This window comes from Ambystoma mexicanum, chromosome 10, assembly GCF_040938575.1.
Source record: "Ambystoma mexicanum isolate Mex_15411 chromosome 10, UKY_AmexF1_1, whole genome shotgun sequence".
NCBI lineage: Eukaryota > Metazoa > Chordata > Amphibia > Caudata > Ambystomatidae > Ambystoma > Ambystoma mexicanum.
The window spans coordinates 668,038,185-668,062,060 of NC_090932.1; the positions used below are offsets into that span (position 1 = coordinate 668,038,185).

The following is a 23,876-nucleotide window of genomic DNA, read 5'->3' on the forward strand; positions in this document are numbered from 1 at the left end:
AATTTTCGCACCTGTCCTGGGATGGTAAACTCTTCTCGCACTTGAACGTCAACCGCAAATGGCAGCAATTGAGATGACTGGAATGCTTTTTCAATGTCAAAGCCCACGGGGTTACTCCCCAGTTTGGACCAGGTTTTATTATTAATGAGATCCAAATTGATTGTGAATCAGTTGAGAATGTCACTTCCCAGATAAGTGGTCGGAAGGGACATCTCTCACGTCCCAACAATTATGGTCTATACTTTTGTTGCCAATGGAAATCTTTAGCATACACCTGCTAGGCAGCAGATGTTTGGAATATGGGTTTTCCAGACCTAATTCCCATTTGTCAATCAATTTACATGTGGAAATGGTCTGATCTTTTGGGAGTTTCCTGAATAATTCTTTGCTGATGAAGCTCTTTCCATTATTCAGTCCTACTCTGGCGAGCACCGGTTCCTCCCCCCCATTTAACAGAATGGGGAAAAACAACTGCTTACCCTTTTTCTGAATGTCCATCAAACTTTGAGCAGATTCTTCCTTGTCTGGTTTCATGGGATTCAAGGTTTCTTCTGATTTTGGACTGGTGTAACATTTTAGGGTGTTCCCTTCAGTGTGGATTGGCACTTAAAACTGGGAGGAAGGTTGATTTTCAAGAATGGAGAAGGGTTCCCATCACCAGTTAGTTCTCCTGCAGAGATGACAGTGATGTCTGAGACTTTGTTATCTTTGAAATGGATCTCTACATTCTCAGAACATTGATTTATTACATGACAGGTACCACTCAGGCTTACATAATTAGTACTCATTTTTAATTTGATGGGGCGGTTAGTCTGAGTCTAGAGGACCTGGTTTACACAGTCGATCAGAGGTGATTCCCTCCTAAGGAGATTGTTCCCCAGTCAACAAGGTGTGCCCTCTGGAGTCACATCTATCACCGGATGTTTCAGCCAGTGCCGTCCATTTTTTTTTTGTCCAGATCTGCAGTCCCTTCAATGGAAATATCCAGGAAGTGGTGTGAATGGAATTTCGTGGCCCTCTCCCCATCCTGAGTTTAGTTGGTCAAAGGCCATTTTTGAAAGGAGGGTGGCTTGGGATCCAGTATGCACCAGAGCTGATAATTCACACTGACCTTGCACCTTAACTGGTGCATAAAATCGGCCTTCGTTCTCCTCCAAGGTGTGAAGAAAGTGTGAGTTATTTGAAAGCCCGGTGTTCATTTTCTTAATATTGAACGGCGACACTGAGTGATCTTGGGCAGTTTTCTGTGTCAGAGTTCGGGAATTTGTTAAAAAGAAACTTTGCAACTCACAATCGGAGTTGTTAGGGAACCCTCCTTTTCCCCGGCTACTTGGCTGTCCCCCGTTCCCTGGCAACAGTTCTCTGAATCAGTTTGGAGAAAGGACACCCCCTCCGTTTCACTTCTGTTTGGCTCACATGTTTGGTGTTGAATAGTTTCTGGTTCTCGGTCGGTCTCCATACTTTTCCTGTCCCACTCAGGGTCTTTTGGGACCCATTTGTCTTTGGGAGGGAACCCCCCTATTTTTGAAAGAGATGGTTTGCTTACCTGAATCCTCCAAGGATTCTTTTTTTTTAAAAGTGGATAATGCAGATTTCTTCCACAAAGTGGGTTCTTCTTTGGCCTCTCCTACTTACCATTTTCTCTGAGGGTAGAAGAGACTCTTTCAGGCTGTGATGTTTTGGGGGGTTTTGTTTGGGTGAGAAAGGAAGCTTCCTCAAGGGCATGACATCTCCCCTCCCTTGGACCCCCTCCTCTGGAACCTGTGGTTTGTCAGAGGTTTGCTACCGTCATTTCCCCCCTTGGGCATCATACCTGGGTGTTGGGGAATTCTGGGGAGCAGGGTTAGGTTGAGAGTTGTACTGAGCCCTCAGCATGCGCCCCATGTCATTGGTCAGTTGCTGGACCTGTCGCTCCAGTTGCAAAACCTTGTATGGGTGGTAGTGAGGTCTCAAGTCACACCTCTGCTGCTCCTGAAAGGGATAACTGTCCCTTCTCCCAGAGTAGCTTGGGTACTGGAAATTCCCCCCATAATTTTCCATCGTGAATCTCCCTTCTCCCAGGTTCATGGATCTAGTGTCCTGGAACCGGGGAGAGAGAGGATTGTTTTGGAAGTTCTGGTTTGGGGGATATCTGGGGAAAAAAGTTCAGATTGGGAGGTGGAGTGATACTTCTCTCCTCATGGAAGTATGGAGGGAAGTTTCCTGGGGCAGTACTTACCCGATTAGTTCCCCCGCTTGGGCCAGGGGAGAGTATGCATACCCTAAGATTGGTTTAGCACCCTTGTACCTTAGACCTATATAGGTGGCAGCGTCAGAGCGATCATTGTTCTGGGCCCCCACCTGACTACCATTCGATTGGGATGGGTTGTGGGGGGTCCCTTCTGCTTCCATTTTGCTTGGTGGCAGAAGGGTTACGTTTAGCCCCCCCTGTCTTCAGATCCAATGGAGGGCTAGTTTTTACCTCTGCCACCTTTGGAGCAGCAGGGGTGTTAGGTGGTTTGGGGGTTTTGACAGTATTTTTGCTCTCAGCAGGCTTTTGGACCTTATAAATCCTGGTGGCCTGTTCAATCACCCAATCCAGGGTCCTATGCTCGTGAAAGTCACGCACCAACTGAGTCATTATGTATTTAGGGAGAGCATGGAAATATGTACTTATGAACGCCCTACTATTGGTGTTCACCCGACAGGAAGATGAGCAAATATTTGCTTTAACTCCGGTACAAACTCTCTCAGCGCCTAATCTTCCCCACACTGCAAGTTATATGCAGCCTTACGAGCTTCTTGTGGTTTCCTATGTGTAGAAAAATGTTGTAATATGGCTGCCTTATAAGTGGACCATTTATGAGGATCCTGGTCCTACAGCCCTGCAAAGAAGCTGAAGTATTCAGGTGAAAATGTCCATTTAGCAAATGCTATACAATTCACATCATTACTGATCTGGAATTATGCCATCATCTACTCATATAGTTCCAGTTGCTCCCATACTGAATACTTAGCATTCTTGTGGTATGGGGTCAGGAAGCTCTTTCTGCCTTGATTTGTCTTATTGGGTCTTTCACAAAACCATTGCTCTGCTTCGCTGTTCTTTTCTTCCTCTGCACCAGAGTCCATTCACCGTCTGACTCAGAGCTGCTAGTGGCACTCCCTTCCATATTTTCTGGGCACTCCCTGTCTCTGAGACTGGGAATATCTCCCAGAACCACAGCGTCTGGACTCCTCTCTCCTGGATTTCCTTTCCATCCCAGGATAGAACCTAGTTTCCTGGTCCCTCTGACCAGGGAGTCTGGGGAATTCCGTCCATTCCCCTGAATATGCAGAGGTTTTTAGAATGCCCTTAATAGGCTGAGGGTCTGGCTTTTCTCCTTCTGCGAAGCGGGCAAGGTGGTCTCTTTGTAGTTGCATGTTCAGCCAATATAACTCCTTGACTTTCTCCTCATAAGAGTTTCCATGCTCTGAAGTAATTACCGCCTTATTTCTTACTTCCCAGGACACACTGGTCCGGACACTTTCCCTTCTGTGTGGAAGAGATTAATACTCACCAATATCAGACAGGGACTGGCCTTCTTGGTCAGTTGGTCTAGGTTTGGGTAAGTCTAACTGCCTCATTTCACCATGTTCTTGATAGGTGGCATGCATGAGGTCAGTTCCCATTTGTGCACGAGAGGTTGTAAATAACTGGCATGAGGCCCCTGTTGGGAAGGGTGCCTCACCTTGAACAGTGGGCCTTACCCCTTTTCCTGATTGGTCAGATTGCCTCAGGTCCTGTTTATAATTTTCGATTTCCTTGGTGAGGCTCTCGCACCTGTGTCTCTTTATTTATTTGCTGTTGGTAGCCAGCAAGCTGGCTTTTTTTTCTGACACTAAGGCCTGATTAATCTCATGCACTCTGCTCAAAGCTACCAACCGATCCTTTGTTTGCTGCACCTCCTGCTAAAGTGATTCATTTTCCCTCTGCGAGCCTTGTATGCTATGTGTATATTCAAGGTGATATTCCTTTAGGAGACTAATCTCTTTCTCTTGTTCATCCCTACATTTTGCTGCATCTAATAGTTCAGCTTCTGTTTGCCTCACTCGCTCTACAATCTCGTTCCTTTGTTCTCTATTTCTGGTCAGTTCCTGAGAACCTGATTTATCCTATGTAATAGGATGCTGTTATCCTGATTGAAGAGGTCATTTTCCTGAATCAGCTGTAAGTACTTACCTGCTGGTATATCTGATCAAAGTCATTTTGGGAATAAACCCCTTTGATAATTAATTGACTATTTTCTGTTTTCAATTGTTTTATTTCTGATTGGAATGTGAGAATGTAGTCCAAAACGACTTTATTATGAGCACCCTGGTCATTTAGCTTGTGTTGCAGTGTGCTCCGATATTCTAGACTCTTTTGTGCATTTTTCAGTGCAAAAACTGTGTCACGCACTCTGCACTCTCTTGCTGCAGTGTTTTTAACTCCGCTTTGAGTTGTTGAACAAGATCGTGGGCCTGTGACAGGTCCCTAGCCTGATTCATCCTACTAGCCTCACTATTTTGGCAATGCTCTTCTACTAAGAGCAAATAAAAATATAACTGAGCAGTTTGCTCAGCCATTTGTTTGTGTAGATCACGAGCAGTTGCGGTCATATAAAATGCCTCAAGTGCTTTGTGCAATATCCCAGCTTCAAGCCAAATATCATTGCTGAGGTACCCTCCCGCACAATTCTGGTTTGACAGTTACCTGCATCGTCCTCAACCCATTCTCCTTTGAAAAATAATTTAGTTAGGAGAAGCTCCCTGCTTCCCCAATTTGTACAGTAGTAATTTTCACAATTGGCTTTTTGCACTTTGATATAAAAATGTTATGTAGGAGCAAACTCACCCTGTTCCTGCTTGATTTCCTCACTCAAATGAATTCTTACACCCTCCTAATTTTCTACCTATACACCTCCCGGGCACTCAGGAGTCAAGTCCTAGCGGAACTTTAACAAAACAAAGATGACTTTCCCTCCACCTTAATGCAATTGCATCAACATGAATAGACTGTCACAATGTACTTGTCATGGGTCAGGAATAGGAAGCTAAATCCTGGCCACGAGCCCCCACTTTGTAACAGTTTATTGGGAAGCCACCCTCAACACAGGGAGTCCCTTCCCTCCCCTCTCGTGGTTATTCAACAGTTTAACAGATTCTATTTTTAGCCCTATCTCAGACACATATCATGCCCCTTGCATCCCTCTCCCCTGAGCTAACAATGAGCCAAAACCAGGCCGGTGTACAGAAAATATATTGGTATTTATTTAAATTAAAAGTAATAGAAATGATCACAAAACTATCAAAAACACCACTTTATCTGTGGCACGACGCAATCAACTTCTCTCAGCATAAATAGATTGCAAAAGTGAGTTAAAAATAATACAATAACAATTTTACACTTTCTGCCAATATCACTCCACAAAATAATTACACTGATCAATAAAGTTTCACCCAAACTTTTGGTTTAAAACAAACACAGGGTGATTGATCGCTTTGTTTTTCAGAACCCTCCTTGCTTCGGTCTATGTTGGGAAGTCAGACAGAAAAATTGGAATGCTTTGAGGAATTTGGGATTTCACACCCCCCTTCCTGAAAGGCCTGTGTCTGGGAAGCTGGATAAAAAGGTTGAATTTATTTAAGAACACAGACACCCCTCTTCTTAAGAAGTCGGGGTCAGCTAGACAACAAGGATTACCCAATTAAATTATAGGCTATAGTTTTCAGCGCACACTGGGAAGTGAGCTTTGTTAATTTCGAATTTTAACAAAATTCACCCCATAGTGTTCTGCCAAATGGGGAATTAATTAAATTAATATTTTTGGTTACGTAGGCTAAGGATCTACACAGTTTTGCCCCTCCCCAGAACCCACTATAAAGGGAAAGGATTCAAGGCAAGCACCTCCTCCCACCTTTTGGTTTTCCAGGGTTTAGATCTACGTACATAGCAAGCCTCTGTTTAAGGTTCAGGAAAGACTGCGCCATCTCGAGTTACTCTGGAAAGATTGAGCAAGGGTCTGTTCACTCCACTCGCAAAGATGGCCTCCGGCTCTCCACCACAGGACCGAGACAGCTTTGAGGCCTTCCTAGAAATAGGCAACTCCAGCCAAATTCACTCTCAGCAATATCCTCTGGTGTCTCTTTACAGCTGTCAGAATGGTAACTTTCAGCAGCCTTCCTGATGGTCTGTGTCTTCTCTCAGTCCTCCTGTCTTTCTCCTTTTTCTGTCTCCCCGGTTTTTGTGTGTGTCCTGTCCTAGTGCAGTCCACCTTATATAACAGAAATGACATCACCAATTTTACAATCTTGGAAGAACCCTGCAATAATTCCTGCCACTAGAATTGGACAGTTACCCTCTCTCTCCTTCCAACCCCGCCTCCAAGTCAGGATTGGTTTAGGGGACTGGAGCAACATATGGCAATTGCTATTTGTAATCGCCCCTTTGTTCTTGTTTCAACTTTTTGACAAAAACTAGTTATGTATCACAACTTCATAATTTTCTTAGCAACTGCCAGACTAAACATATTTTCTGTTTTAGCTGCTCATGTTCTGTTATGTTATTTTGCATTTATATAGCGCCTTATATACCATTGGTATGGTCTGAAGGCGCTGGTAGGTTGAACGCCCTTGGGAACCGAAGTTCAAAGCAGTAGAGAGAGTAGAGAGAGTCAAAAGGTGCATGTGAGCACCAGGTATGTGTGCAGCTTGTGCGATATCCGTGTAGTAGCTGCTTCTTAGCGGTAGGTGTGGTGGTTGAGAGGTCAGGAGAATGTGTTCGTTCAGGCAGGTTTTATCCAGAACGGCTGCGGCTGCATTAGGCCTGAGGAGAACGCCTGGCTGGGGGGTGTGAGACCAGCAGTGTCAACTTAGAATGATGTGGGGTGAGCGGCGGATGTTGATATTAGAACAGTTATACCGAATGGTGTCATAGTATCTCTGTGTTCTAGTTGAGTGGTGATGTAAAGGAGAGAGTAAGCATGGTGGTGTGATATGATGAGTTATATGCTCTTTCAAACATTCTTTGCATTCTAAACCATACTATATACGTCGCGCAATATTTATGCGTTCCAGTCCGTACCGTGGACAGCTATCCATTCTATGCACCCCAGTCAGGTCCAAATACACTCTGGTTCGCCCTGCGCGGTCTAGTCTGCTCCGCCCATGCGCTCTTGTCAGCCACACGACTGTCCACTTGTCCGCACCACGCATGCCCTCTTGTCTTCCTCACGCATGCACTTTGACTGCCCAAGGCATGCACTCGTGACAGCCCCAGGCATGCACTCCTGACTGCTTCATGCTCTACGCATTCAGTAGCTCAACATACTCATCCATTCTACGCATTCATCAGTACTGGATGCGTCGGTGCTTGTTCGTTCTACGTGCTCGTTGGCTCTACGCGACGCGTCAGTTCACTCTGGGCACTCGATCGCACCAGGTACTCATCCGCTTTATGCCCTCACGCGTGCTATGCGTTTACCTGTTTTACGCACTCACCCCCTCTACGCACTCACCCCCTCTACGGACTCACCCCCTCTACGGACTCACCCCCTCTACGGACTCACCCCCTCTACGGACTCACCCCCTCTTTGGACTCACCCGCTCCACGCACTTAACCGTTCCACGCACTCATCCTCTCTGCACTCATCCGTTTTAATCACTCGTGATTTTCATGCATCCAGCAGTAATATCTTGTTCTATATATTCATCTCTACACTCATCTGTCCTATACCTTCATTTACTCTGATTATACATCCACTTCATATATTCATCTGTTCGATACGCCTATCCGCTCAATACTCCATCCGGCTTCATACACTCAGCCTCTCCATACACCGATCTGCTGGCTGCATACCTTCATTTACTCTGAATATACATCACCTTCATATATTCATCCGTTCCATACGCCTATCCGCTCCATACTCCCCTCGGCTTCATACACCTAACCTCTCCATACACCGATCTGCTGACTGCATACATCTAATCTCTCCATACACTGATCTGCCGACTGCATACACCGAACCGCTCCATACACCCGTCCGTTCCATGCATCCATCCGCTCCATACATCCATCCGCTCCATACATCCATCCGCTCCATACATCCATCCGTTCCATACACCTATCCGCTCCATACACCCATCCGCTCCATGCACTCATCCGCTCCATGCACTCATCCGCTCCATGCACTCATTCGCTATATAGCTGTCTGTTCTTTCACTCATGCATTCTTCGACTCAGCGCATTCATCTGTTCCATCGGCTTCATCAATTCTAGCTATATCATCCCAGCCATTCGCTTCGTTTATGCCACATGCAATCTGTCCATTTCAGCAGTTTAACTTTCTTTACTGTTTTCGTATGATTTACTCTTATTAACCCTTGTACTGCATTGATCTACTTTATTCGTTTAATTCTGTTTGTCCTTCTAGTTTAAAGTAAGGGTTATTAGTTGTCAATTTCTCGCATCGGTAGTTTGTTGGATTGATGTCATTGAGTTGTTGTTAGTCTGTTTTGGGATGGTATGGTGCGGGTTGTTTTATGGGAAGAGCCAGGTTTTCAGCAGTTTGCGGAAAGACGTTAAATCCTCAGTTAGGCGGATGTGGGGTGGGAATGAATTCCATAGCGTGGGGGCAAAGGCTGAGAATGATGCTCCGCCTAGCCTGACTGAGTTTGTCTTCGGTATGACTAGGAGGCCGGCTGAACTCGATCGTAGGGTGCGTGGGGGTTGATAGGGTTTTAGTTTGTCTTGAAGATATTCAGGTCCAGTTTTATGCAGTGCTCGATGGGAGATGCATATGGTTTTGAAAGTCACCCTTCGGGCTACTGGAAGCCAGTGAAGCATTGCAAGGGCTGGGGAGACGTGGTCTCTTGGGCCAAGCGCAAGTAGTAATTTGGCTGCTGCGTTTTGTGCCCTTTGGAGTTTATTCAGTTGGTACGCGTGGATTTCGAGGTATAGGGGGTTTGCGTAGTCCAGTCTTGATATAACGATTAATTGGATGGCAGAGAGTCTGTTGGGAAAGGAGAGATATGGAAAGACACGTCTAAGGGTTTTAAGGTGGTAGTGGCAGGACTTTGAGACGTTGTTGACTTGGCGCGCGAGAGAGTTAGGTCAGAGTCAAGGGTGCATCCAAGATTTTTCACTGATTTGGAAGCGGTCGGTGAGTTGCCCATGGCGGATGGCCATGGTAGTGGGTGCAGAAGGAGTTTGGAGTTGCCACATACCATGATTTCCGTTTTGGAGGGGTTTAACAGGAGGTGGGTTTGGGTCATCCAGAGTTCTATGTCAAGGAGGCAGGAGGCCAGGTCAGGTCAGAGATTGAGTTTTGAGTTCAGGAGTTTTAGAATTAGCTGAGTGTCGTCGGCGTAGTTGTAGCACAGGATGTTGTGTGAACGGATTATCGGTGGGAGGGTGGTCAGGTAGAGATTGAATAGGAGGGCAGATAGGCATGCTCCTTGTGGGACTCCCGTGTCGATTGGTCGGGCTTGGGAGGTATAGGTGGAGAGTATCGTTATTTGGTACCTATCTTTGAGGAATTAAGAAATCCATTTAAGAGCGGTTACACAAATTCCTAGGGAGTGCAGGCGGTCTAGGAGGATTGAGTGATTAATCGTGTCAAAGGCGGCAGATAGGTCGAGAAGGATTAGCGCGGCGCATCCCGCAGAGTCTGCCGTCATTTTAAGGTCATCCCAGATTGAGGTTAGGGTGGTTTCAGTTCCGTGACGGGCTGTGAAACCTGATTGGGCGGGGTCTAGGAGATTGTTGGCTTCAACAAAGGCATTTAGTTGGGAGTAGGCGGTTCGGTCAATGAGTTTGGCAAGGAACCTGGTGTTTGTGATGTGGCGATAGTTTTTGGGTTCGAGAGGGTCGAGCAAGGTTTTTTTTATTAGAGGTTTGACGTGAACCGTTTTGAATGCGTCGGGAAAGATACCAGAGGAGAGGGAGGCATTTATGATGGATCTTGCGTGTTCTCCTGCGCAGGTGGATGCGAAAATTTCTTTGAGGGTTGTGGCTAGGCAAGGGTCGAGCGGCGAGCCAGATGGTTTGCGGGCAGATAGAAGTATGAGAAATTGCTCTGGTGATATTGGGCTAAAGGATTCGAAAGTTGGTTGCGTAGAGGTCGCAGCTGGTGGGCTAAGCTGACACGGGCAGAGAATTGCCTGGTGGATGTAAGAGAGCCAGTTTGGTAGTTAGGGTTTTTGTTCTTTCGAGAGCCGTGGTGTAAAAGTGGTGGGAGAGTGAGTCGCACAATGATTGTGAGGGGGGTCGGGACGGTCGTGGTGCAGGCCGGGTTGGTGAATTCGGAGATGATTTTGTGGAGTTCTTTACTTGGGTTTTTGCAGTTTAGGATTCATGAGTTGTAGTGGGCTTTTTTTGCTTTCCGGATTTCGGCCTTGTACTGATAGAGGTGGCAGGCCAAGGTGGCCCTGTTCTCCTGGGTTTTGTCTTTCTGCCATTTGCGTTCTAGGTATTTATATAGCTGTTTAGTGATCTTCAACTCAGGGGTGAACCATTTGGGGAAGAGGCCACGGCGGGCTGATGGTTTGCACGGGGGTGCGAGCCGCATCAGAGATGCGTTGAGCCATGAGTCAAAGGTGTCGGGGGTTAGTTGTTTGATGAGAGGGTTGGTAGGTGGTGGAGACTGGAGGCGTGCCTCGGCTAGGTCCGGGGTGATTATTAGTTTTTTCCAGCATTTGCCTAGATTCGGAGGTTCAGATTGGAGAACGGGAAGGGGGTCGGGTGAGCGAAAGGTGAATGAGAGAATAAAGTGATCGGACCAGATGATAGGGGTGGGTGGTTTTAGATGAATCGGAGTGTTGGAGGTAAAGATGGCATGAAGAGTGTGTCCTTTATAGTGAGCCGGGCCATTTATGTGGGGTTGGAGGTAAATTGCGGCGAAACCGTCAACCAGAGAGTGTGCCATAGGGTTCGTGGGGATGTGGAGCCATATGTTGAAGTCTCCAAGAAGGGTGAGATTGGGATGGTTTAGTTGAAGGGTGGCGATAGTCGCAGAGGTTGTTTGTGCATTGTCCATCGTAGCCAGGAGGCCTGTAGATTATTAGGAATCTGTGTGAGAGCGATGGGGAGATGGATAGTTTAACGAGGAGAGATTCGCAGGAAGGAATGGCAGGTTGGTTGTCGATGATTGAGGCGTGGAAGAGAGACTTGAAGACGAATGCTATTCCCCCTCCTCTGGAGGGACGGTTCAGTTGGATAAGGGAGTATTCAGGGGGAAAGGCTTCATTAGCGATTGGGGCATAGTCGTCTGAGAACCAAGTTTCGGTGATGAAAACAAGGTCTGGTTTGACAGAGGCGAGGAGATTGAAGATGCAGTGTCTGTTTTTTGCTACGGATCGGGCATTAAATAGGATGCAGTTCACATCGGCAGGCGAGGTTGGTCTCGGTGCTGGAGTTGGAGGGGGTGGTGGTGGAGAGAGTGGAGGAGGGAGGGGGGTAGGGTGGGTGATGGTCGATGGGAATAGTGGGCGGGCAGAAAAGTTTGGGCGGGGTTGGGTGGCTGGGTGTGTTAGGATGATTCGGTTTGATTCGGGGGATTTGAAGGAGGGGTGTGGGCGGTTAGGAGTTGCAGTTGATGAGAAATCGAGGTAGAGGGGTTTCAGGAAGGGTGAAGCCGCGGGGGAAGGAGGTGATTGTGGGAATGAGGTGGTGGGTCAAGACAGGTGAGGTGAAGAGTGCTGAGAGAGTGAGGGGGACCAGGAACGTTTCCTCTTTAGTTTCCTTGTTGCGATTGTGGTGTGAGAGAGTGTAGGGGAGTCAGAGGGGGAGAGGGATGCAGCTTCGGTTCTAGCAAGGGCTAGGCGTGCCTTTTTTAGGGAGGGGAAAGGGTGCGGACCAGGGGCGAAGGTGGCAGGGGTGTGAGGACAAGGCAGGGAGTGGGTGATTTCAGGGCGGGGTGTGCCAGGTATGATAGTGATGGGAGCGGGCATGGTTAACGATGGCTGGTCGGTGGTGGTGTTCAGGGGAGGAGTGGTCTTAGGGTGGTTGGCTCGCCATCGTACCCCTCTGGCTTGGTGTTTGGAGAGGGGAATGGCAGGGAGTGCGAAGGAGGGTGGGGTGGTTTGGAAAGGGGGGGCACGGGAGGGAAGGCAGATCGGGAAGTAGGGGCGGTCCGCGGTGGTCGTTTGCGATCAACTCTGGTGAAGTGGGTGCACTCATGCTTGGTACGCGCTTTTAGGTGGATTCTAGGAGGTCTTTCTAATTGTAGCTCTAAGTTCCGTGGGGCACGGTTTTAGGCACACTTCAAGTTCAATTGCACAGAGACGATACTAGACTATTCGGTGCACTTCTAGGTTGAATTGTACACAGATGATATTATGCTACTAGTTATTAGTTAGGTGCGCTTCTAAGTTCATCTGTACATAGAGATGATATTAAGTCTATCTCTGGATTCAATTTTGTATAGTCGGATATTAGATTATTGGGCACAGTTCTAAATTCTATCTTACACAGATATACTTTTAGGCATAGTAATAATTAGGATATTTAGGTACGCTTCTTAACCTCATTGGTGTTGTGTACACTTTAACTTTGAACTAAGTACGGAGAGGCTAAGTGATACTAGCGAGTTCGATTAGGGCATGCTAATAGGTGCACTTTTTTTAATTCAGCTTTATACAGGGAGGGTATTAGGCATGAATCTAAATCGGTTTTGCACAGGGTGGTTATTAGGGAGATTAGTCGGTTTGGTCCGGCATGGTGTTATACTATAAGGATATTCGGCACACTTCTAGATTCCACTTTCGCGGAGAGTCTACTGGGCACACTTGTACATTCAACTTTTACATGGAAGCTGTTTGGCATGCTTCTAATTCAGTTTTCACAGAGATTTTATTGGGCCCACAATTAAATTAAACCTTCAGACGGAGCTATTGCACACATTTCTAAATTCGGCTTTTCACAGAGAGGTTGTTGGGCAGACTTCTAAATTCAACTTTTCAGAGTGGCTGTTGGGAGCACTTCTAGATTCACAGAGAGGCTACTGGGAACACTTCTAAAATGCAGCTTTCACAGAGAGGCTATTGGGAGCACTTTTAAAGCAACTTTCACCGAACACTTTCTAACAACTTTACAGAGAGGCTATTGGGCACACTTCTCAATTCCACTTTCAGGGTGGCTATTGGGCACACTTCTAAATGCAACTTTCGCAGAGAGGATATTTGGCACACTTCTAAATGCGACTTTCAGAGTGGCTATTGGGAACACTTCTAAATGCAGCTTTGACAGAGAGGCTATTGGGCGCACTTCTAAATTCAACTTTTCAGAGAGGCTATTGGGAACATTTCTAAATGCAACTTTCGCAGAGAGGATATTGGGCACACTTCTAAATGCGACTTTCAGAGTGGCTATTGGGAACACTTGTAAGTGCAACTTCACAGAGAGGCTATTGGGCGCACTTCTAAATTCAACTTTCCAGAGTGGCTATTGGGAACACTTCTAAATGCAACTTTCGCAGAGAGGATATTGGGCACACTTCTAAATTCAACTTTCCAGAGTGGCTATTGGGTACACTTGTAAATGCAACTTCACAGAGAGGCTATTGGGCGCACTTCTAAATTCAACTTTCCAGAGTGGCTATTGGGAACACTTCTAAATGCAAGTTTCACGGAGAGGCTATTGGGCACATTTTCTAAATTCACTGAGAGGCTACTGGGAGCACTTCTAAAATGCAACTTTCACAGAGAGGCTATTGGGAATAGATTTAGTGAAGCTTTCCCAGCGAGGCTATTGGGGACACTTATAAATACCACTTTCACAGAGACGATATTGGGAACACTTCTAAATTCATAGAGGTGCTATTGGGGACACTTCTAAATTCAACTTTCAGAGAGGCTATTGGGAACACTTCTAGATTCACAGAAAAGCTACTGGGAACACTTCTAAAATGCAGCTTTCACAGAGAGGTTATTGGGAGCACTTTTAAAGCAACTTTCACAGAACACTTTTTGAAATGCAACTTTCACAGAACACTTTCTAAATGCAACTTTCACAGAACACTTTCCTAAATGCCACTTTCACAGAGAGGTTAATTGGGAGAACTTCTAAAAGCGACTTTCACAGAACACTTTCCTAAATTCAACTTTCACAGAGAGGCTATTGGGCACACTTCTAAATTCAACTTTCACAGAAAGGCTACTGGGAACACTTCTAAAATGCAGCTTTCTAATAATAATTGTTTAATGTGGTATAAATTGAAAATAAAAACAAACTTTACACATATTACAAACATTATACATAATTCATAAATATACCAAAACTAAAAAGTACAATTAAACAACTTTCCTTAAGCTGTTTACATAAAAATTCATATCCAAATGTGTTACATAAGACGGCCTGCATCTCGGATGTAATTAAATTAAGTATTTTTAGGCCTTAAACAATATCTATCTCATAAAGATTACTCAGTGAGTTCCTTGGCACCCCTAGTGTTTGGAATAGTTACAGTTCACGGGCCAGGCTAATTTCTACCTGTTGCCAAACGTTATATAATGCAATGAATAAATGCATATTGCAGGTGTTAGTGCAATAACGCCAGAATCTTATTTCGCATATAGTTTTAGGGTTGTGCGCAAATTCCCCCAGGTAGCGTAAGATTGTATTCTTCATAGATAGACATTCCGTAAGAAGATGTCTAGCTGTCTCCAGACATTCTGAGGATTTACACAGATGGCATATACGCTCAGCAACCGGGATATTGTCCCATGCTCCTCTGATGTACAGAGTAGGCAATTGTTCCAATCGGAACAATATAATGAAGCATCTGAGTCTTCTAGAGGGGCATAGATATAGATAGGCTTGTTGTTTCATAAAATTGAATAATCTATATTTCACAAATTGATATGTCTGCAGACTGCCTATATGTGTAAAATTCTCGAGCCAATCCCAGAGGTCTACTTTTTTCCTTAGCGCATTTAGGGTTTCCTTGGTAATAGTAGCCCCTCTATGTGTCCATCCAATATCTGCCAAAAATTTGGTCATATCTTTATGTAGGGGAGATGTAGTGTATTTTTTGGTCACCTCCTGATGTATCACAGTTAATAAGGGGTTCATAGTGCTACCTATCATCTTAAGGTAAAACCCTGCTCTTTTCTTCAATACCATAGCCTTCAAGGAGGGAAGGCCCAGTTCCAGTCTAATCAGGGCCATAGGTACCCCAGGGGATAGCCCCAATATCCTTCGCCAGAACTTGCCCTCCAGCACTTGCAGCCATGCTAGGTCTAATGTGTGCAATGACTCCAGGCCATATATAATCATGGGGGCAAACACTTGGATATACAGGTGGCGCGTTCCCCAGAGGGTAAAGCCACCCTGCTTGTTAGTAAAGGCAGAAATAAATGCTATCGCTTGCATCGCCCTAGTGATGCGACCCTGTCTGTATAATAAGTAATCACCAAGGGGCTCAATTTCGACTCCAAGATAGCGATAGGATGGAGCATAGGGTATGAGATTATGGTGTACTATCAAATTTACTCGCGAAACTCTTCTTCTCGTAAATCTAAGGACTTTTGTTTTGTCCAGATTGATGGTCAATCCGTTTATCCTGGCATAATCCCATAGGGCAGTAGCGGAATGCCTCAAACCACCTATGGTATTGTCAAATACAGCCAGATCGTCCGCATATGCTAATACAGCACACGATGCATCACCAATTTTAGGAGGGCAATTGTCAACCTCAGTTAATACTGCAGGAATATCGTACACATATAGGTTATAAATAAGGGGGGCAGTGACACATCCCTGCTTTACCCCCCTATCTTGGGACACATTTCTGGTCATATTTCCGTCCTGATCTAACCTCAGACGCACCGTAGTATTTTGATGGAGTAATCTAAGGTAGTACAATAACCCAGACGGACATCCCAATTTCTCTAGCTTAATCCATAACCTCTCCCGTGGGATGGAGTCGAAAGTGGCCTGGAAATCAATGTAAAGAGCGTACAACGGGGGCTGCCCCTTACTAAGTGCCCGTGTTCGAAGTATTTCCATGACCAGGAGGTTATGTGAAGTGGAAAAATCCTGTCTAAAGCCACATTGGAATCTGCTGAGTATTTTGGCATCTTCTACCCATTTCTGCATCTCACAAAGCAATAGTGAGGCAAAAAGTTTACCTGAAATATCAAGCATGGATAGAAGCCTGTAGTTATTAGGATCAGAACGGCTGCCTTTTTTGAATACACGTATATGAATTGCTTTCTGCCAGGACCGGGGGATTATCCCCTGCACTAGGACCTTATTGAATAATAAAGAGAACAAATCAGCCCAAAAAGGAGGGTGGTTCTTAATCACTACGTTAGCTAGGCCATTCGGGCCAGGGGCTCTGGAGGACTTGAGGGTAGCTATTTTATTCAGAATTGCCTCAGCTGATACATCAAAAGGCGGATGATTAGGAGCCCTCTCCAATACTCTACTCATGGGTTCCACTCCCCCTGAATTTCGGCTTAGTAGAAATTTTACCCATGTCTCCTCACATATAGGGTTAATTAAAGGGCCTTTTGCCTTCTCTCTATTCTCATTGAGTAATAACCAAATACTACGAGAATTTCTCGTACAAATCGTTTGTATCAGCTGCTGATATCTGGTATTTTTCTCTGTTGTCTTAATGTTCTTAATATTCGCTTTATAGCGGTTTTTGATATTTCTTACTTTTTCGCGGTATAAAGCTCCCGATAAATTCATGTGTTTCAGGCCTCTGATTAACTTTCTTAGCTCTCTCTTGGCATCCCTGATTTCCCTATTAAAGGGGAGTATTGCACCCCCAATTTTTAGCGTCTGTTTTTTATTGGCCGTGGCATGCTGACCTGAGAACCCCGAAATCCAGTCTTCAATTTCATTTGCCGTCATAAGTTTGAAGTCACAGGAGCCCCGCTCTAAGATGGATTCCAGAGCTTCTGTGGCCAATCTTATGTTCTTCTCAGACCACACTATTCTAGATCCTGCCTGGTTAGCTTGGATGGTACCCATGTTAGCAGGGGAGGGAGATGTTATAGGTATACTAAATATACACTGTAGCGACGCATGATCACTCCATTTATTAGGCTTGACTATCATGTCGCTTACTCTGCTCTGCATCACGGGGCACATCAATATATAATCTAATGTGCTCATGGATGTCCCACTCGCCCACGTGTGTCTTCCCGGCCGATCTCCTGAAGTACGGCCATTAATCATAGCCATATGCCAGGCTTCAAACAATTGCAGCCAGCCTAATCCTTCGGCCTCCCTCTTTCTATGGGGCATCCAACATCTTTCATTGAGATCAGAGTTAGAAGATATAAGAGTCTCGTCCGTCATATGGCAATTAAAATCACCCATAACCACCACTGCAACATTGCCCGTTCTTAGCAGCCATATAGACAATAGATCTTGTATTGCCTCTTGCAGTGAATCCCGAAACAATTCTCCTGGAGGGTTATACAGATTAATTAAAAGGAACCTTCCCAAGCCATTTTCCTCATGATGTTCGACCTCTACTGCCAATAGCAGCTCCTCAGATTTGCATTGAATCTTTCGGGACATAAACATGTTAGATACCCCCGTGAGTAAACCACCGTATGGACGCCCCTTGCTGCCCCGTTTAGCAAACGCTTGATGTATGACAAAACCATCTAACAGTAAAGGGTCGTAATACCATGTCTCCAGTAGACATATACAGCTATGTTGGGACAGTAAGTTTACTGAGCCTTCCGACCTCAAGAGATGGGAAAAGCCTCTGCAGTTCCAAGAAAGTAAAGACAAACATCAGTGGTTCTGTAGCAGCTGCGGGATGGATTCTAAAAGTGACTTCAGGGCTTGCTGTATTTCCTTTAACGCAGGATTATCCCCTGGTCCCGATTTGAGCACATTAGCCACAGGAGCTGTTACCATAGTGTCCTCTGGTTGATCCGAGGGTACCTTCTCCAGCGGGTCCACATCAATGTCAATGTCCACTGCATTCAGATCTTCTTTGTATTTTCTGAGGAGTTGCGCCGTAGTCAGAAAAATGCAATGTAAGGCAGAGACATTAGGGTTGGGGCCCGACAGGGGTTCTACAAATAAGAAATCCTCAGATTTTAGGACACGAAGTTGAGGTATATGATATAATCTTGTTAATAGTTCCGAGCGTGATAACCAGGGATTTTTGCCGCTTGGGTACAAATTCTTAATGAAACAGATATGGATCGTATTTATGTCCTTCACTTCCTTCTTCTGGTCCAATGGTAAGGGCTCGGTAGGTTCTTCCACCGCCCGTATTTCAGGGAGAGGTTCCGGCTGCATATGTATACTGATTTCCAGCTCAGGCTCAAAGGTCATAACTGAATCATCATCTGGGTCCATTCCCATTGTCTTCTCTTCCGGTATCAGCCAGTCTATTAATGGTCCATTATCCTTTGCCGCCCTTTGAGCTGCTCTCACCAGTCTTTTCCTGGCCTTTTTTGATCGAGTCTCAGGTGCCGCTTTGGGTACTGTTATAGGTGGTTGGGCCCCTTTTGCAGCTGACTTGTTTTTAAGTGCCTTTTTTGCCATTCTTCGTTGTTTCTGTGAGGGAGGGCACCAGGGCTTAGCTCATGCTCTGGGTCGTCAGCCTCCATAGGGATTTCCTCAATTATGCTATCACTATTGGGCACATATTGTGCTTCACCCCCCTCCACCACATCTTCCTGTTCTTCAATCTCCTCGATTGTCTGTAAAGCATCAGATAGATTCATTTCTGCCTCTTCTCGGAGGAGATCTTTTTGCTCTAAAGCCAATGTAATGGTGTTAGTATTGGTCAAAATTCGCCCTGACATTTGTAGGAGTATTTTGAGGGCAAATTGAAGAGCAGCCACCGATGATTGTAGCTCAGTTATCTGTAATGAGCTTGGCTGTGATTCAATATTATCTTCCATCACATTATCCGGTTCGTCCTCCATTGACGCCATTACCAGATTTGGAGAAGCAGACAGACGTCCGCTAATTCCCCCACCGGTATGCACCCCCGAGACACTATTCATGCTGTTTTCTTTTAATGGCGTTATGCCACTGGGTGACCTCAGGGGCGTTTGTGTTCGCATCCCTCTCTGTATCGTTAGACAAAGGTCTAAGAGGGAATTATTGTCAATGTCGTCGAAATTGGAGGTATTTAAAGAAATGCCGTTACTCTCTATCGGTGCCGGTGTTTCCTCAATTACGGTGGAATTCGTGGCCGGGGGAGGGTTCACAGGAAAGAACTCAGTTATAGCCCCTTGCGCCACCGGGATAGCATATTTGGCATTCTTTTTGGATTTGCCCCCTTTCTTGTGGGATTCCTTAGGTTCCTTTATGGGTTGAGATTTATTTTTACGTAGATTATAAATCGAGTGGGTGCTCTTCTTCCCCGCTGCATGTCTACGGTAAGGCTCACTTCACTTCGAGAGTTTATTTCCCGAAGGTGCAGGTTAGTCCTGGCAGGTAAGGTAGTAAGAGCTGCTACTAGGGGCCAGGAAAAGTTTTACCTCTAGAACTGCCCTGGTGAGGTGACTTATGTAGACTTCCCCACCTTTTACTGGTGCCCCCCCCACCAGTATAATGACCCAGGAGACTTGTAGACCCGGATCAAGGCTACAGTCCGCAGTCTCCGGTAAAAATTGCAAGCCTGGATCAAAGGCTACAGCCCGCAGTCTCCGGTAGAAGTTCACAGTTCCCCTTCTTCTCAGGGTCCACTCCAAGCCCACTTCAAGAAGTGTCACAAGAAGCCACAGGGAGCCACCGCGCCGCGCTGTATTACAGCAGGGGAAGAAATTCCACGGCTGTACACGGCGTGGCTAGCTTCCGCGTGCTTTCGTTCTTCTGGCTCCAAACCCGCTTCTCACTTTTGGGCTGCCAAGTCAGCCCTGCACGCCTCAATCTCCCTGCGTGAGGCCTCCTGCTCACTCGCTCACCCTGGAGGGGATAGGCGTTGCAGGAGGGGATAGGTGTTGCAAGGCAGAGGGGGAGATCACTATCCCCCAGCTCTCATCTCGCCACTCGCAATTTCTCCCCTTTACCGCACTCGCCTCACACCTCGCCTTACACCTCACCCTCAGGTCTTTACCTCCTCACGTTCCGACCAGGGCCTCTCCTCGGCTCCTCGATGGTTCGCGCAATCTCGTCCTTCGCCGAGCACCAGCTAGCACCGCCGATCGCCGCTTCCAGCTGTGCGGCGTTAGAGGAGCGGACCCAGCACTCGCAGCCGCTCCCACGCTCTCACGTTAGATTGCGTCGGACCGCGCGTCAAGCCGCACCAGCAGTTACTCGCTCTCTCACTCTCTCACAGAGTGTCGCGTAACGTGGCCGCTTCCGACACGCTTTCCAGGGCTTTCTTCAGGGCTTTTTTCACAGAGAGGCTATTGGGAGCACTTTTAAAGCAACTTTCACAGAACACTTTCTAAGTGCAACTTTCACAGAAAGGCTATTGGGAGCACTTCTAAATGCAACTTTCACAAAGAGGTTAATTGGGAGCACTTCTAAAAGCGACTTTCACAGAACACTTTCCTAAATTCAACTTTCACAGAGAGGCTATTGGCCGCAATTCTAAATGCAACGCTTACATGTATAGGACAGAGATTCCAATTGCAAAATATGTTACAGATATAACGAGTTTACAGTGGTGATGCTTTGTTAGATGCGTGGTTGGGTAGTATGGCGTGAAGTGATTGCTTCTGGCCCTGCCCTTCCCACACTTACTTATTGTTGGCTTCTTGCTTCTCCTGCGGATACCTGCAGATAAGATCTGGATCCGTCTTTGTAGGAGCCATCCTTTGCCTCGTGGTCCTTAGCCGATGGGGCTGCCGGGCAGAGGGCTGCCCTCGGGGGTCAGGGATGAGCTGAGCAGAGGACAGCTGGACCAATCACGGCCAGGGGTGGGTCGGGAGGCGGGAGGGAGCTGGGAAGCAGGAAGCGGGAGCGGGGAGGCAGAGGACTGCAAACGGCTGCTCAGGGCCTCACGGGATGACCAAAGTACACAAAATGGGGGCGCGCTGCAGAGGAGATGCACTCACCTTCGTTGGAATATAAATAGGAATAGGTGGAGGGCTACTAGTCGCTAGACTTTGTTCAGTGCACAGATTCAGCCAATCACGGCCCAGGGGCGGGGCGGGAGGGAGCTGGGAAGCAGGAAGCGGGTGCGGGGAGGGAGAGGACTGCAAACGGCTGCTCAGGGCCTCACGGGATGACTAAAATACACAAAATGGGGGCGCGCTGCAGAGGAGATGCACTCACCTTCGTTGGTATAAAAATAGGAATAGGTGGAGGGCTACGAGTCGCTAGACTCTATTCAGTGCACAGATTCAGCCAATCACGGCCCAGGGGCGGGTCGGGAGGCGGGAGGGAGCTGGGAAGCAGGAAGCGGGTGCGGGGAGGGAGAGGACTGCAAACGGCTGCTCAGGGCCTCACGGGATGACCAAAGTACACAAAATGGGGGCGCGCTGCAGAGGTGATGCACTCACCTTCGTTGGTATAAAAATAGGAATAGGTGGAGGGCTACGAGTCGCTAGACTCTATTCAGTGCTCAGATTCAGCCAATCACGGCCCAGGGGCGGGTCAGGAGGCGGGAGGGAGCTGGGAAGCAGGAAGCGGGTGCAGGGAGGGAGAGGACTGCAAACGGCTGCTCAGGGCCTCACGGGATGACCAAAGTACACAAAATGGCGGCGCGCTGCAGAGGAGATGCACTCACCTTCGTTGGTATAAAAATAGGAATAGGTGGAGGGCTACGAGTCGCTAGACTCTATTCAGTGCACAGATTCAGCCAATCACGGCCCAGGGGCGGGGCAGGAGGCGGGAGGGAGCTGGGAAGCAGGAAGCGGGTGCGAGGAGGGAGAGGACTGCAAACGGCTGCTCAGGGCCTCACGGGATGACCAAACTACACAAAATGGGGGAGCGCTGCAGAGGAGATGCACTCACCTTCGTTGGTATAAAAATAGGAATAGGTGGAGGGCTACGAGTCGCTAGACTCTATTCAGTGCACAGATTCAGCCAATCACGGCCCAGGGGCGGGTCTGGAGGCGGGAGGAAGCTGGGAAGCAGCAAGCAGCAAGCGGGTGCGGGGAGGGAGAGGACTGCAAACGGCCGCTCATGGCCTCACGGGATGACCAAAGTACACAAAATGGGGGCACGCGGCAGAGGAGATTCACTCACCTTTGTTGGTATATAAATAGAGAATTAGATAAGCTGACCACCAACTTTGTATGATGTAGCATGGCCATGCGGCATATTTCTGCTGTTTCCATTAAAAGTACAACATTTATGAACATGTAAGTTATTAAGCATATCCCTAATTTAATTTTCCACCCGCTCACCAACTCTCACATTTGGAACATGCTCAGATCAACCAGAAACCTAGTCTAACTGGACATTACAGTTCCCGAGTCACAGGTAGATGAATTTTATATCCCCAAAATAGCCTGGAAATTACATAAAAAAGGTACAGAAATGAAATCAATTCACATTAGGGTTGCTGTGAAAAAGGCCTAAATATAATAGTCCTTTTAAATTAATTGTAAAGGTTCATGTGGGACAAACGGGTGCTTCTGCTTTCAGGCCATTTGTTTTCACTGGGTCAGCCTGTGCCCAGAGTTTTTTGTGTCAGTCTCCTTTGTGCTATAACCTTGGTCTTTGAAGTTGCAGCCCCCAGTCTTCACACCTTTTAGTCATGCTCCAGCCAAGGTTGGCTTGCCCTGAAGCCCTGCTTTCAGAGCCAGCAAGTTTGGAGAACACTGGGCTTTCAACACCTTCAGCAACAAATGTTATTGTGGTTGGGTCATTTGTTGGGAGATGTGACATCCAGGCTGGAAGTGGGAGTTTTCCTTTGTGAAGTTTTGACCACAGCCAGAAACAGGTTTTTGATGAGGACAAAGTGGCTCTTGAAATGTGATTTAAGTTTTGTAGGTGAAACATAATATACATTGCTTTTGTCAACCCACACCATGTTTTGTTTTCCTGACATTTTTCTGTGAGCAGTGATATTTCTTTCAGTTTGGTTATTCTTCAACTGTTTTTATTTGCACACACATGTGCAGGTTGTTTTTTTGTTTTCAATGTTTAAAAACCCTGTTTTCCATGTGACGGGGATCTTTAATTCCTCCTTCTTTTGTAAATTAAACAGTGCTTGTCCTTTGTTAACGACAGGTAGTTCCCCTTTCTGCATGGCTCTTTAACTTTACTTGGAAAAACAAAAACGAATGCCACACCGTTTTTGTTTCAGTGTTTAAATGCCTGCCATTCATGTGAAAGGGACTTCTGTTTGGGGCCTTAAATGCACCCCACACTCCCCCTGCACTTGCCTTCGGGCTCCACTTGGCCTGTGCTGCCCCACAGGCTTGCATTTATTGTATGGGCTGGTGACTACCCCATCCATTGATCACTGCCTGATACTTTTCCGTTTGCCTTCACAACCCGCTCTTGCACTTACCTGTTGCCTTGCAAAGGTCTCCCTGGCACTTCAGCACTCTGTTAATTCTCTAGCACTTACCCCTTTCCCTTCTCTCCCTCTGCATTTGCACAATCCCAATGTTCACAAAGCATAGTAGGACCGCATTTTAGTATTTTGCATACTCCATTGTCTTGCTGTTTTCCCTTGTGCCCTTCCCTTTGCCCTGTGGGCGCTTGGAAACACAATTTTCTTTATGGATAAGTACCTTAAAAATGCTCAATACAAAATAAATTAAACACAATCTTTCCTTTCTATCAAAGTCCATGTGGAGTAAGTATTTTAACTATAAAATGCATGTGTGTCAACGGAAAGTGTGTTTGTTTGTGTGGGGGGAGAGTTGAGTGAAGCAGGGCGTGAGATAGGTAGGTATGCAGGCATATGCCTGGCAGGGAAATGGATTCAATTGAATGTTATAAGAAAGAAAAAAAATGACCCCGGTGTTTATATGTAGTC

At 46.5% G+C, this 23,876-nt stretch overlaps 1 protein-coding gene across 1 annotated transcript in view; it reads left to right on the forward strand.

Annotated features, from left to right (window-relative positions):
* SLC9A9 (solute carrier family 9 member A9) overlaps positions 1 to 23,876 on the forward strand; it is a 3,894,960-nt gene that overhangs the window by 880,587 nt on the left and 2,990,497 nt on the right. The gene's annotated exons all lie outside the window — the stretch shown is intronic.